The following is a 12,586-nucleotide window of genomic DNA, read 5'->3' as shown; positions in this document are numbered from 1 at the left end:
ACGCGCGGCTCCGCTCCGTACACCTCGTACACGTGAGGCTCCGCTCCGTACACCTCGTACACGCGCGGCTCCGCTCCGTACACCTCGTACACGCGCGGCTCCACTCCGTACACCTCGTACATGCGCAACTCTGCTCCGTACACCTCGTACACGCGCGGCTCCGCTTCGTACACACAGGCCTCCGCTCCGTACACCTCGTACACACGCGGCTCCGCTCCGTACACCTCGTACACACGCGGCTCCGCTCCGTACACCTCGTACACACACGGCTCCGCTCCGTACACCTCGTACACACACGGCTCCGCTCCGTACACCTCATACACACGGCTCCGCTCCGTACACCTCGTACACACACGGCTCCGCTCCGTACACCTCGTACACACACGGCTCTGCTCCGTACACCTCGTACACACACGGCTCCGTACACCTCGTACACACACGTGGCTCCGCTCCATACACCTCGTACACACACGGCTCGGCTCCGTACACCTCGTACACACGCGGCTCAGCTCCGTACACCTCGTACACACGCGGCTCCGCTCCGTACACCTCGTACACACGGCTCCGCTCCGTACACCTCGTACACACACGGCTCAGCTCCGTACACCTCGTACACACACGGCTCTGCTCCGTACACCTCGTACACACACGGCTCTGCTCCGTACACCTCGTACACACGCGGCTCTGCTCCGTACACCTCGTACACACGCGGCTCTGCTCCGTACACCTCGTACACACGCGGCTCCGCTCCGTACACCTCGTACACACACGGCTCCGCTCCGTACACCTCGTACACACACGCGGCTCCGCTCCGTACACCTCGTACACACATGGCTCCGCTCCATACACCTCGTACACACATGGCTCCGCTCCGTACACCTCGTACACACACGGCTCTGCTACATCCACCCTGTAAACCCCTCCTGACCCCACACATAAACTTCCCCTCATCCAGCACCATGACAACCAGCACAGCAGAGTCCTGCACACACTGAGGTCCCTGATCATGTGACCCCTGACTCCTCCCCTCCTGTGACCTCATCACAGGTCCTGTGCGCACAGAGCAGCTGTAGAAATCTCCGGCCTCGGGGGTCTCACCAGACTTCGCTCTTTTCTTGCAGGGGGCGCAGTGGATTTCATCCTGGATCCATAGAGCTGAATAGAGGAGCGATGTTCCTTCAGTCTGATGGGAATTGATGGTGACGTTTGTCCAACGTCCACGTTACTGAGTAAATCCCCCCAGGACTGCAGCCGGTAAAGACCCCGATATCCACAGGTGTCCCCTTTAATTGGGGGAAAGGGATAGAAAAGCCTCTTATCCCGAGGGGAAACCCTGTACATGGAGACATCGGCCTCAGATCTCTCCTGTCCTGTTCTTCCAGAAAAGCCTCAAACTTCTGTGTGTGACTCAGAGCTGAGATCTAACGTGAGAGAAGATTCCAGTGCGGGGAAGACGGGAAACCTTCATATAGACGGCCGGTGGGGATGGAGGCAGTGACCGACTCTGGCCAAATCTGTCTCTAGAGCCGCAGTAGAAGATGAAGATGTCGTCCTCATCATGAAGGAGTTATTTCTCATGTCGCGTGTAATGAATCTCTCCTGCAGTATTGCTAATGCCGATTCCAGTGTCGGTAATGAGATGAGAATTAGCGTTATGGAAGATGAGTCTATGAGGAACGTGTTCAGCTGCCGACTCCGAGGAGGAAACTGCTTGTTGTCTGTGGCCTAAATATATAGGTTTTATTAGTAGATGTCAGGGAAGAAAACTAAACCCTGTAAGATAATAAATCTCCTCATATGTTTCCCTTATTATCTCCAGTAATTGTATTATTACACAGGATTCTTATGATGTTACATCGGATCATCTTCTTCTCATTCAGGTGTCTACAATATCGGATCCTCTCAGTGAAGATCTTCTACAGAAGATAATTTTCCTGATTTACCCATCAAGGATGGATATGGACAGAGACAAGATGGCGGAGAGGATATTACACCTCACCCTAGAGATCCTCTTCCATCTCACTGGAGAGGTGAGAGATTCTGATGACGTCACATTACATCATTCTTATCTATGGGAATAACAGATGGACAGAACTGGAGAGGTGAGGACTCTGGAAATGTCTGGAGTGAGATTTATTAATGTGTCTCTCCATTACCAGGATTACACAGTGGTGAAGAAGACCTCTAGTGACCGCTGTCAGGACCCTGTGTCTGAGGGATGTGGAAGACCCCTGAGCCCAATCACGGGGCCTCCACCTCACCCCCTGATCCATGAGGACATCAATGACCAGAAGATCCTAGAACTCACCTACAAGATGATTGAGAGAGGAGAGACTGCTGGGAATGCTGGGACATTATACAGTAACGCTATGAAGGGATCGGGGGATGACGGTATCATTGTATGTGTCAGGTTCCTATAAGGTGTCAGGATGTCGCTGTCTATTTCTCCATGGAGGAGTGGGAGTATTTAGAAGGACACAGAGATCTGTACAGGAACGTCATAATGGAGGTTCCCCAGCCCCTCACATCTCCAGGTAATAGACAGGACTAAATACACACGGCCTATAATTATCTGTATGTAGAGAATGAATTCAGTCCCTGTATGTGTTTCCTCCAGATCTATCCAGTAAGAGGACAACACCAGAGAGATGGCCCCGTCCTCTTCTTCCACAGGACTGGAAACAAGAAGATCCCAGTGTTCCTCAGGATCATCAGGTAGATGGAGAGGTGTCAGGAGATCTCCCCTATGATGTGTAGACGGCTGTGAAGGTCTTGTGCTCAGTCTTGTTTTATCCACCAGTATTATATGTTTTATACTTGTGTAATGAGAACGGTGGAGATGGCAGGATTAGAGCTGATCATAGATGGGACTTCTCCATCTGTCTGTGACTTTTACAATATTTGTTTCAGGGTGAAGATCTGACCCATATTAACACTACAGAGACATATGTGAGGGATGATGAGCGGTGTAAAGAGGAGATTCCCACATATGACTACCCAGGCGAGTAGTAACCACTGAATGCAGAGAAGTCACAGATTCCTCTCAGTCACCGGCTGTGGCTGCTTTATCGGTGGTGTAGTCCGGCCGTATTACCATGATCACCATTTTGCCTCTAGACCACAACATTCTCCTCCACCCAAAACTGTTCAAATGACTTTGGGCAGTGAAAGCCCTTTTCTATAGAACTTACAACCAATTACATTGTTTTTGATCCTAAGGAATTCAGATTACTGCACAATCTCTCCTGAAATGGGGAGCAATATTATTTTCTCTAATCTTCTGCTCAGGATCCATAGTAGCTCCAATGGTCCACCATAACTGAGGGCAACTCTGGTTTACTGTTGTGTAATCTGTATTTGTAGTTTTCAGTTAATGAGATTCTCGTGCTCTGGGGCGGGGCTGTGGGTGGGGCTGTGGGCAGGGCTTGATGTGGTGCTCTGATTACATATTCCTCTGTATTGGCTTATGACAGGTCGCTGATCCCTCACTGACCTGCCCCCATTATTACATAATGCATATAATAGCATTGATATTATTGGTGATAATGCCTATAATATTGTGGATATTGTGAGGCTTAGAAAAAAATTACATCCAGCACAATGTCACCGGTGATGGCGGCGCCTGCACAGTAGCCTCTATATCAACTATATGAATTTTTTTTTGTTAGGAAGTTATAAGGGTTAAAAGTTGACCAGCAATTTCTGATTTTTACAACAAGATTTACAAAACCATTTTTTTAGGGACCACCTCACATTTGAAGTGAGTTTGGGGGTCAATATGACATAAAATGCCCAAAAGTGACACCATTCTAAAGAGAGCACCCCTCAAGGGGCTCAAAACCACATTCAATAAGTTTATTAACCCTTCAGCTGCTTCACAGGAATGAATGGAATGTGGAAGGAAAAAATATACATTTACTTTTCTTTCACAAAAATTTTCATTTAGACCTAATTATTTTTTACTTTCACAAGGGTAACAGGAGAAAATGGACGATACATTTTGTTTTGCAATTTCTCCTGAGCACGCCGATACCCCATATGTGGGGGAAATCTACTGTTTGGGCACACGGCAGGGCTCGGAAGGGAAGAAGCGCCATTTGACTTTTTGAATGTAAAATATGCTGTAATAATTAGTGGTTGCCATGTCGTGTTTGTCGAGCCCCTGATGTGCCTAAATAGTAGAAACTCCCAAAAAGGGACCCCGTTTTTTAAACTAGACCCCTTAGGGAACTTATCCAGATGTGTATGGAGCACCTTGAACCCACAGGTGCTTCACAGACGTTTATAACATGGCGCCATGCAAATAAAAAAGAAAATAAGATTTTTCACAAATCTTTTTAGCCCCATATTTTGCATTTTCATAAGGGTAACAGGAGAAATTGCTCCATACAATTTGTTGTGCAATTTCTCCTGAGCACGCCGATACCCCATATGTGGGAGAATACTACTGCTTGGGCGCATGGCAGAGCTTGGAAGGGAAGGAGCGCCATATTGGAGAGCAGATTTTGCTGGAATTGTTTGTGGGTGACATGTCACATTGTCGGAGCCCCTGAGGTGCCAGAACAGCATAAGCCCCAAAAGTGACTGCATTTTACCAAATACTTCCCTGAATGAATTCTTCTAGTGGTGCAGTGAGCATACTGACACCACCGCTGCTCCATAGAAAATTATACCATTGGGCAGTGAAGAAGAAATAATGACATTTTTACAATTAAAATGTTGTTTTAACCCCAGATTTTACATTGGAAAATAGGTAGATAGGTAAATGGTCACTACACCCATAGATGAATTCCCTCCTGAAGTGACCCCATTTTGGAAATGACACCCCTCTGGGAATTCATCTATGGATATAGTGACCATTTTCACTACATGGATGATTTCCAGAAACTCGTAGAAGTTTCAGAGCAAAAATTGCAAAAATATCATTGTAGTGCCCAATATATTGTGCCGAGCTTGTGTCTCTGGAGACCTCCCCCCACCTACCCCCGGAAATTGTTATTTCAGCTCTACTCAAATGTGTCTGTCACTAAATAAACCAAATGCTTGAATGTCAAAACAGTTCAAAAACGTGGTTCTGTGTGGAAGATTGTAAAGCCGTCATGGAGGCATAAGGCTGGCAGTGATGGGCATTGTGGGTAATAATAGCGGGGATCATGCCTCATTCCTCTCTAAGAACATACACGACATCTTCTCTGGGGGTTCTTTCTTGTTTCAGTTACTGGGATGAGTGCAATAAAATGTCGCTCAGTGAGTCTTCTGACATCTTCACATTCTAAAGGATTGGCGGGGACAACATTTTGAAAAACAAGATTTTCAGTGACCTTTTCCTGATAATCAAGGAAAGTATCTGCATTTCCGGCTTTTTTGTATAACACAAAAGAATTATATGTGGCCACCTGAAACAAATACATGACTAACTTTTTATACCAGATATATGATTTTCTTGATACCTGGTATGGCTGTAGAACCTGATCTGCAAGGTCCACACCCCATATATTTGTTGTAGTCAGTGACAGACACAGGTTTTGGAGTAGTGGATCCCTGTTGGTCTGCAGTGGCCCTTGTGGCATCTGTGTGGATCGAGCTCAGGATAAAAATATCTTTTTTATCCTTATACTTAAGGACAAGCAGCTCTTCATTGTCTAAAGCCCATGACTGCCCCTTTCGGAGCTTTTTGCTGACCAATGATTGTGGAAACCCCTGACGGTTTTTGTGAATGGTCCCACAAGTCCCTATGTTATGTACAATCAGACTTTTAAATAGAGGTATGCTGGTGTAGTAGTTGTCAACATACAGATTGTTGCCTTATTGTAAAAATGGAGTTATCAGCTACCAAACCATTTTTCCAGATGTCCCCAGATAAGTAGGGCATCCTGGTGGGTTTAGTTGGCTATCTTTCCCCTCATAAATGTGAAAAGCTGATGTGTATCTGGTTGAACTCTCGCACATTTTATAGAGCTTTATTCCGAACCTTGCCCTCTTAGAAGGAATAAATTGCTCGAGGTGCAGTCTTCCTTTGAATTTTGCAAGGGACTCATCAATGGAAATGTTTTCTGTTGGGGTGTAGAGCTTTAAGAACTTTTCTGTCAAGTCTTCGATGATGGGTCTGATTTTGAATAGTCTGTCATGTTCTGGGACATTTCTGGGCAGGCATTGACTATTGTCATTAAAATGCCAAAATCTCATGAGCATTTGATAACAGGTCCTAGGAAGAACGGCAGGAAATATAGGGGTGGCTTGAACAGGGTGGTTGGACCAATAGGACAGAATGGTCATTTTTTTAACAAGCCCCATAACGACTGTAAGTCCTAAAAATGTTTTCATTTCTAGGACATTAGTTGGTTCCATAAATTTGACCTAGCATAATAGGATTGTGGATTCTGGCTGATGAATTGGGATGCATATAAATTTGTAGGACAATATGCTGTAGCAAGCTATCTGTCATAAACAAATTAAAAAAATAATTGGTCCAAAATTTTCCACCTCCACATTTATACCAGGAATGGCATTAAAATTAGAGATGAATGGAGTAGCCGAATCCGAAGCCTCCCATCTGGGAAATGCTACATCAAGAGGCAAAGCCCCTTGGACATTGGTGTGCGCCAATTCACGAGCACTAGGGACAGCGCTAGTACTGGGCATTGTTCCCTGAGTTGGAGACTTTTCTCCAGAAGCGCTATTTGTCCTTCTTGTTGTACTGGTCCTTGTGTGTGAGGATGGACCAGAATCACTGCTCATTTCTGAGCTATCACTGTCACTGCTACTAAAGCCCTCGAAATCCACATCACCATATGACACTGCAGTTTCTTCGCTATCAGAACATAAAAGTGCATAAGCCTCCTCTGCACTATAATACTGACCGGCCATTTTATTCGTTTTTATTTTTTTACCGGAAATTGAAAACTACGACGTGACCAAATAATTTGGGAAGCATTTGAGAAAAGCCTAATTCTTAGCCTACCCCTAACTTTAGCCCCAACACTAACCCTAACTATAGCACTAACCCTAACCTGCCTTATCTGTTTTTTACTTTATAGCACAATCGCTGACTGACACAGCTGTTGGCAGCAGCACTTGTAACACTGCTTCTCCTCTAATCTCTCACTGACAGGAGATCTGAGGAGAAACAGCGTTTTTATGGGGCAGATCACCCGGGAAAGTTCATTGCTGCAACAAACTTTCCCAGTGATTTGACTCATTGGCTGGTGTGACGCTGACGTCATCAGGACCTGAACCAATCAGATCTCAATGAGGTCGAGGGTCACAGGATGTGTTGTGCGGCGAAATCCCCTAGTTATAAGGTATGTGGGGTCCCGATGAGCACAAAACTGCCGACCGTAGACAAACGTCCGCGCTGCACAAAGCCCTGCTAGCGCCGATGTTTATCTAACGTTGGTGGTCACGAAGCGGTTAAGTTAAGGGTACAATCATTTCTGTCCAGGCCTATTTCATGAGTTTTATTTTTTTTTTAATTCTGTGGAAGCATGGTTGAAAAGCAATGTCTGACTTTCATTTGTTCATTTTCATAGATTTTTTTTATTTATTATTACTTTTGTCAGATTCAAGTTATTTCTGTGACCATTGTGGGTTTTTCTGTCATTAAACGAGGGGTACCAACAATTTAGACCACGTGTGTAGGAGGATTGAATATTCTGACTCCACGGCCACTTTCTGGAAATTAACACACAGTGGATGTTGGAGTGAAAATTACACATTTGCCATTTTCTTACCCAGCACATAGTGCCCAGATTGTGCTCCAGGAGACACACACCACAAATTAAGTGGGTTCTTCTCACTATAATATTGCTAAATACAGGGATCCTAAATGCTGTTTGCGCACACTGCAAGACTCCGAAGTGAGTGCGGATTTTGCTGGATTGGTTTATAGAAACCTTGTTGCTTTTCAACAGCCTTTGAGCCACTAATAGTGCGGGAACCTCTGTTTTTCCATTGACAGATGATGGACCTGAGTGGGGACTTGTTTTTTGTGAGATGAGAATTGGTATTATTTTCGCCTACATAACATTGATTGGTTTCTTTATATTTGATATTTGGGAGGCAGAATGAACAAACAGTTGAACACCGCACACTACTGGCTCATCCAGCAAGGCTTTCTATTAGACTGTGAAGTGTCATTGTCTTGGTAAATAATTAAAGTTTTTACATAGCTTGCCATTTTTATGTACAGTTTAAGTAGAAATGTTCAAAAATATTAAACTCAAGGATATTTTATTAAAAATAATTGTTTTTTTATCTTAGCAGATGACTGTACCAGGAGATCAGAGGGACAGCTGACATCTTCAAGTTTTAAATCTCATGATCTTGAGATCCTACAAGATACAACTGAAGTGAATGCCATTACTCCAGATATACCATCATCCATTCACAGCAAAGATCTGTCATCTGATCCTATGAAACAGGTCCCATCTTCTGATTCATTACTGACTACTAAGAAAAATCAAAGTCACAAAAGAGGCAATGAAAAACAAACTGCTCCTAAGGCAAAGAAGTTTTCATGTTCAGAATGTGGGAAATGTTTTACACGTAAATCACTGCTTGTTGCTCACCATAGAACTCACACAGGGGAGAAGCCTTTTTCATGTTCAGAATGTGGGATGTATTTTGCACGTAAATCACTGCTTGTTACTCACCATAGAACTCACACAGGGGAGAAGCCTTTTTCCTGTTCAGAATGTGGGAAATGTTTTAATCAGAAATCGGTTCTTGATAGACACCGGAGAGCTCACACAGGAAAGAAGCCTTTTTCCTGTTCAGAATGTGGGAAATGTTTTAATGAGAAATCTAATTTTGTTACACACCACAGAATGCACACAGGGGAGAAGCCTTTTTCCTGTTCAGAATGTGGGAAATGTTTTGCACGTAAATCACTGATTGTTGCTCACCATAGAACTCACACAGGGGAGAAGCCTTTTTCCTGTTCAGAATGTGGGAAATGTTTTAATCAGAAATCGGTTCTTGATAGACACCGGAGAGCTCACACAGGAAAGAAGCCTTTTTCCTGTTCAGAATGTGGGAAATGTTTTACACATAAATCAGATTTTGTTACACACCATAGAACGCACACAGGAGAGAAGCCTTTTTCATGTTCAGAATGTGGGAAATGTTTTCACAAAAAAATCACTTTTTCTTATTCACCATAGAACTCACACAGGAGAGAAGCCTTTTTCCTGTTCAGAATGTGGGAAATGTTTTAACAAGAAATGGCATCTTGTTAGTCACCAGAGAACTCACACGGGGGAGAAGCCATTTTCCTGTTCAGAATGTGGGAAATGTTTTAACCAGAAAAGGAATCTTAATGAACACCAAAGAACTCACACAGGAGAGAAGCCTTTTTCCTGTTCAGAATGTGGGAAATGTTTTAACCAGAAATGGCATCTTGATCGCCATCAGAGCAGTCACACAGGGGAGAAACCTTTTTCCTGTTCAAAATGTGGGAAATGTTTTAACCAGAAAGGGAATCTTAATGAACACCAAAGAACTCACACAGGAGAGAAGCCTTTTTCCTGTTCAAAATGTGGGAAATGTTTTAACCAGAAAGGGAATCTTAATGAACACCAAAGAACTCACACAGGGGAGAAGCCTTTTTCCTGTTCAAAATGTGGGAAATGTTTTAACCAGAAAGGGAATCTTAATGAACACCAAAGAACTCACACAGGAGAGAAGCCTTTTTCCTGTTCAGAATGTGGGAAATGTTTTAACAAGAAATGGCATCTTGTTAGTCACCAGAGAACTCACACGGGGGAGAAGCCATTTTCCTGTTCAGAATGTGGGAAATGTTTTAACCAGAAAAGGAATCTTAATGAACACCAAAGAACTCACACAGGAGAGAAGCCTTTTTCCTGTTCAGAATGTGGGAAATGTTTTAACCAGAAATGGCATCTTGTTAGTCACCAAAGAACTCACACGGCGGAGAAGCCATTTTCCTGTTCAGAATGTGGGAAATGTTTTAACCAGAAATGGCATCTTGATCGCCATCAGAGCAGTCACACAGGGGAGAAACCTTTTTCCTGTTCAAAATGTGGGAAATGTTTTAACCAGAAAGGGAATCTTAATGAACACCAAAGAACTCACACAGGGGAGAAGCCTTTTTCATGTTCAGAATGTGGGAAATGTTTTGCACATAAATCACTGCTTGTTACTCACCATAGAACTCACACAGGAGAGAAGACTTTTTCCTGTTCAGATTGAGGGAAATATTTTATCCGGAAAGAGAATCTTGTTAGACATCAGAGCAGTCACACAGGGGGGAAGCCTTTTTCCTGTTCAGAATGTGGGAAATGTTTTGCACGTAAATCACTGCTTGTTACTCACCATAGAACTCACACAGGGGAGAAGCCTTTTTCCTGTTCAGATTGTGGGAAATATTTTAACCGGAAAGGGAATCTTGTTAGACATCAGAGCAGTCACACAGAGAAGCCTTTTTCATTTTCTTAATGTGGGAAATATTTTACTTGGAAATCAACTGTTAATAAACATCAGAGATGTCACATAGGGGAGAAGCCTTTTTTATGTTCATAATGGTGAAATAGTTTTAACGGCGAGTACTCCGGCAGCTGTGCTCTGCTTGTGAGCAACGCATTATGTCCCTGCCATGTGCTGCTTACAAGCATAAAGCAGTTGCTGGTATCAGGGCAGGATTCAGCAAGGGAGCGCCGGGTAGGTAAGTGTAATGCTTTTTTCTTAATGTTTTGTGATGGGGCCATGGATACCAGGATGGGGGCCAATTATAAGGATTGGGCTATGCATAGCAGGACTGGAATGGGGGGCCAGTCATACCCGAATAGTGATGGTGCCCTGCATACTAGGAAGAGATGGGGGCCCTGCATACCAGGATAAGGATGGGGGCCAAGCATACTACGATGAGATGGGGCACTGCATACCAGGAGCGGGATGGGGCCAATCATGCCACAATAGGATGGGACCCTGCATACTAGGATAAGGATGGGCCCATGCATACTAGGATAGGGATGAGGGATCTATGTATACCAGGGTAGGGATGAGGAGGCCATGTGTATCAGAATAGGGATGAGGGGACCATATATACCAGGATAAGGGATATTAAGTACAGAATTAACCACATTTTTTGCTTCAATTTTTTTTTCCTAATTTCCTCTAAACCTAGGTGTGTCTTATAGTCCAAAAAACACGGTATATATATTTTTTTTTCTCAGTGAACTCATTCCTTATGTTTGACTCACTGTCCCGGGGCTTATGTGAGGTTCTCACATCACACGAGCCCTGCACCCAATCAGCGGCAGCTTCACTGCTCCTTCCTTCGGACATATTGAACATCAACATGAAGCCAGGGCTGCGGTTGCTCTCTGACGGCTTCATGATGCTTGATTTGTCCTAAGGTGGGGACAGTGACATCAGCGCTGATTGGGCACAGGGCTCACATGACGTAAAAACCTCGAGACCCAAGAAAGCAAGTACCGACAACCTTTTTAAACATCAAAAATCCCACACAGGGAAAAGTCATTATTATACCTAGAGTGTGAGAAATGAATTACAGGAAAATCGTATTTTGTTGACCTTCAAAAATAACTCAGACGAGGAGAACCTATATATATTATTCACAAATTGTACAAAAACATGATGCACGCGGCGTGCGTTCAAGGATGGAATAATATATGGGAGTTTTATAGAATAAATTCAAGGTGAGAATATTATATGGGAGTTTTATAGAATAAATTCAAGATGGAATATTATATGGGAGTTTTATAGAATAAATTCAAGGTGAGAATATTATATGGGAGTTTTATAGAATAAATTCAAGGTGAGAATATTATATGGGAGTTTTATAGGATAAATTCAAGGTGAGAATATTATATGGGAGTTTTATAGGATAAATTCAAGGTGAGAATATTATATGGGAGTTTTATAGAATAAATTCTAGGTGAGAATATTATATGGGAGTTTTATAGAATAAATTCTAGGTGAGAATATTATATGGGAGTTTTATAGGATAAATTCTAGGTGAGAATATTATATGGGAGTTTTATAGAATAAATTCAAGGTGAGAATATTATATGGGAGTTTTATAGGATAAATTCAAGGTGAGAATATTATATGGGAGTTTTATAGGATAAATTCTAGGTGAGAATATTATATGAGAGTTTGATAGGATAAATTCAAGGTGAGAATATTATATGGGAGTTTTATAGAATAAATTCAAGGTGAGAATATTATATGGGAGTTTTATAGGATAAATTCAAGGTGAGAATATTATATGGGAGTTTTATAGAATAAATTCAAGGTGAGAATATTATATGGGAGTTTTATAGGATAAATTCAAGGTGAGAATATTATATGGGAGTTTTATAGGATAAATTGAAGGTGAGAATATTATATGGGAGTTTTATAGGATAAATTGAAGGTGAGAATATTATATGGGAGTTTTATAGGATAAATTGAAGGTGAGAATATTATATGGGAGTTTTATAGGATAAATTCTAGGTGAGAATATTATATGGGAGTTTTATAGAATAAATTCAAGGTGAGAATATTATATGGGAGTTTTATAGGATAAATTCAAGGTGAGAATATTATATGGGCGTTTTATAGG

At 42.8% G+C, this 12,586-nt stretch overlaps 1 pseudogene; it reads left to right on the top strand.

Annotated features, from left to right (window-relative positions):
• Positions 1-2,172: 2,172 nt before the first annotated feature.
• On the top strand, positions 2,173-10,512 carry LOC141101543 (uncharacterized; annotated as a pseudogene).
• Positions 10,513-12,586: the final 2,074 nt, after the last annotated feature.

Source organism: Dendrobates tinctorius, unplaced genomic scaffold, assembly GCF_039654945.1.
Source record: "Dendrobates tinctorius isolate UK_male_01 unplaced genomic scaffold, ASM3965494v1 ptg000119l, whole genome shotgun sequence".
In the NCBI taxonomy this organism is placed as follows: domain Eukaryota; kingdom Metazoa; phylum Chordata; class Amphibia; order Anura; family Dendrobatidae; genus Dendrobates; species Dendrobates tinctorius.
This window is presented reverse-complemented; position numbering and strand designations above follow the sequence as displayed.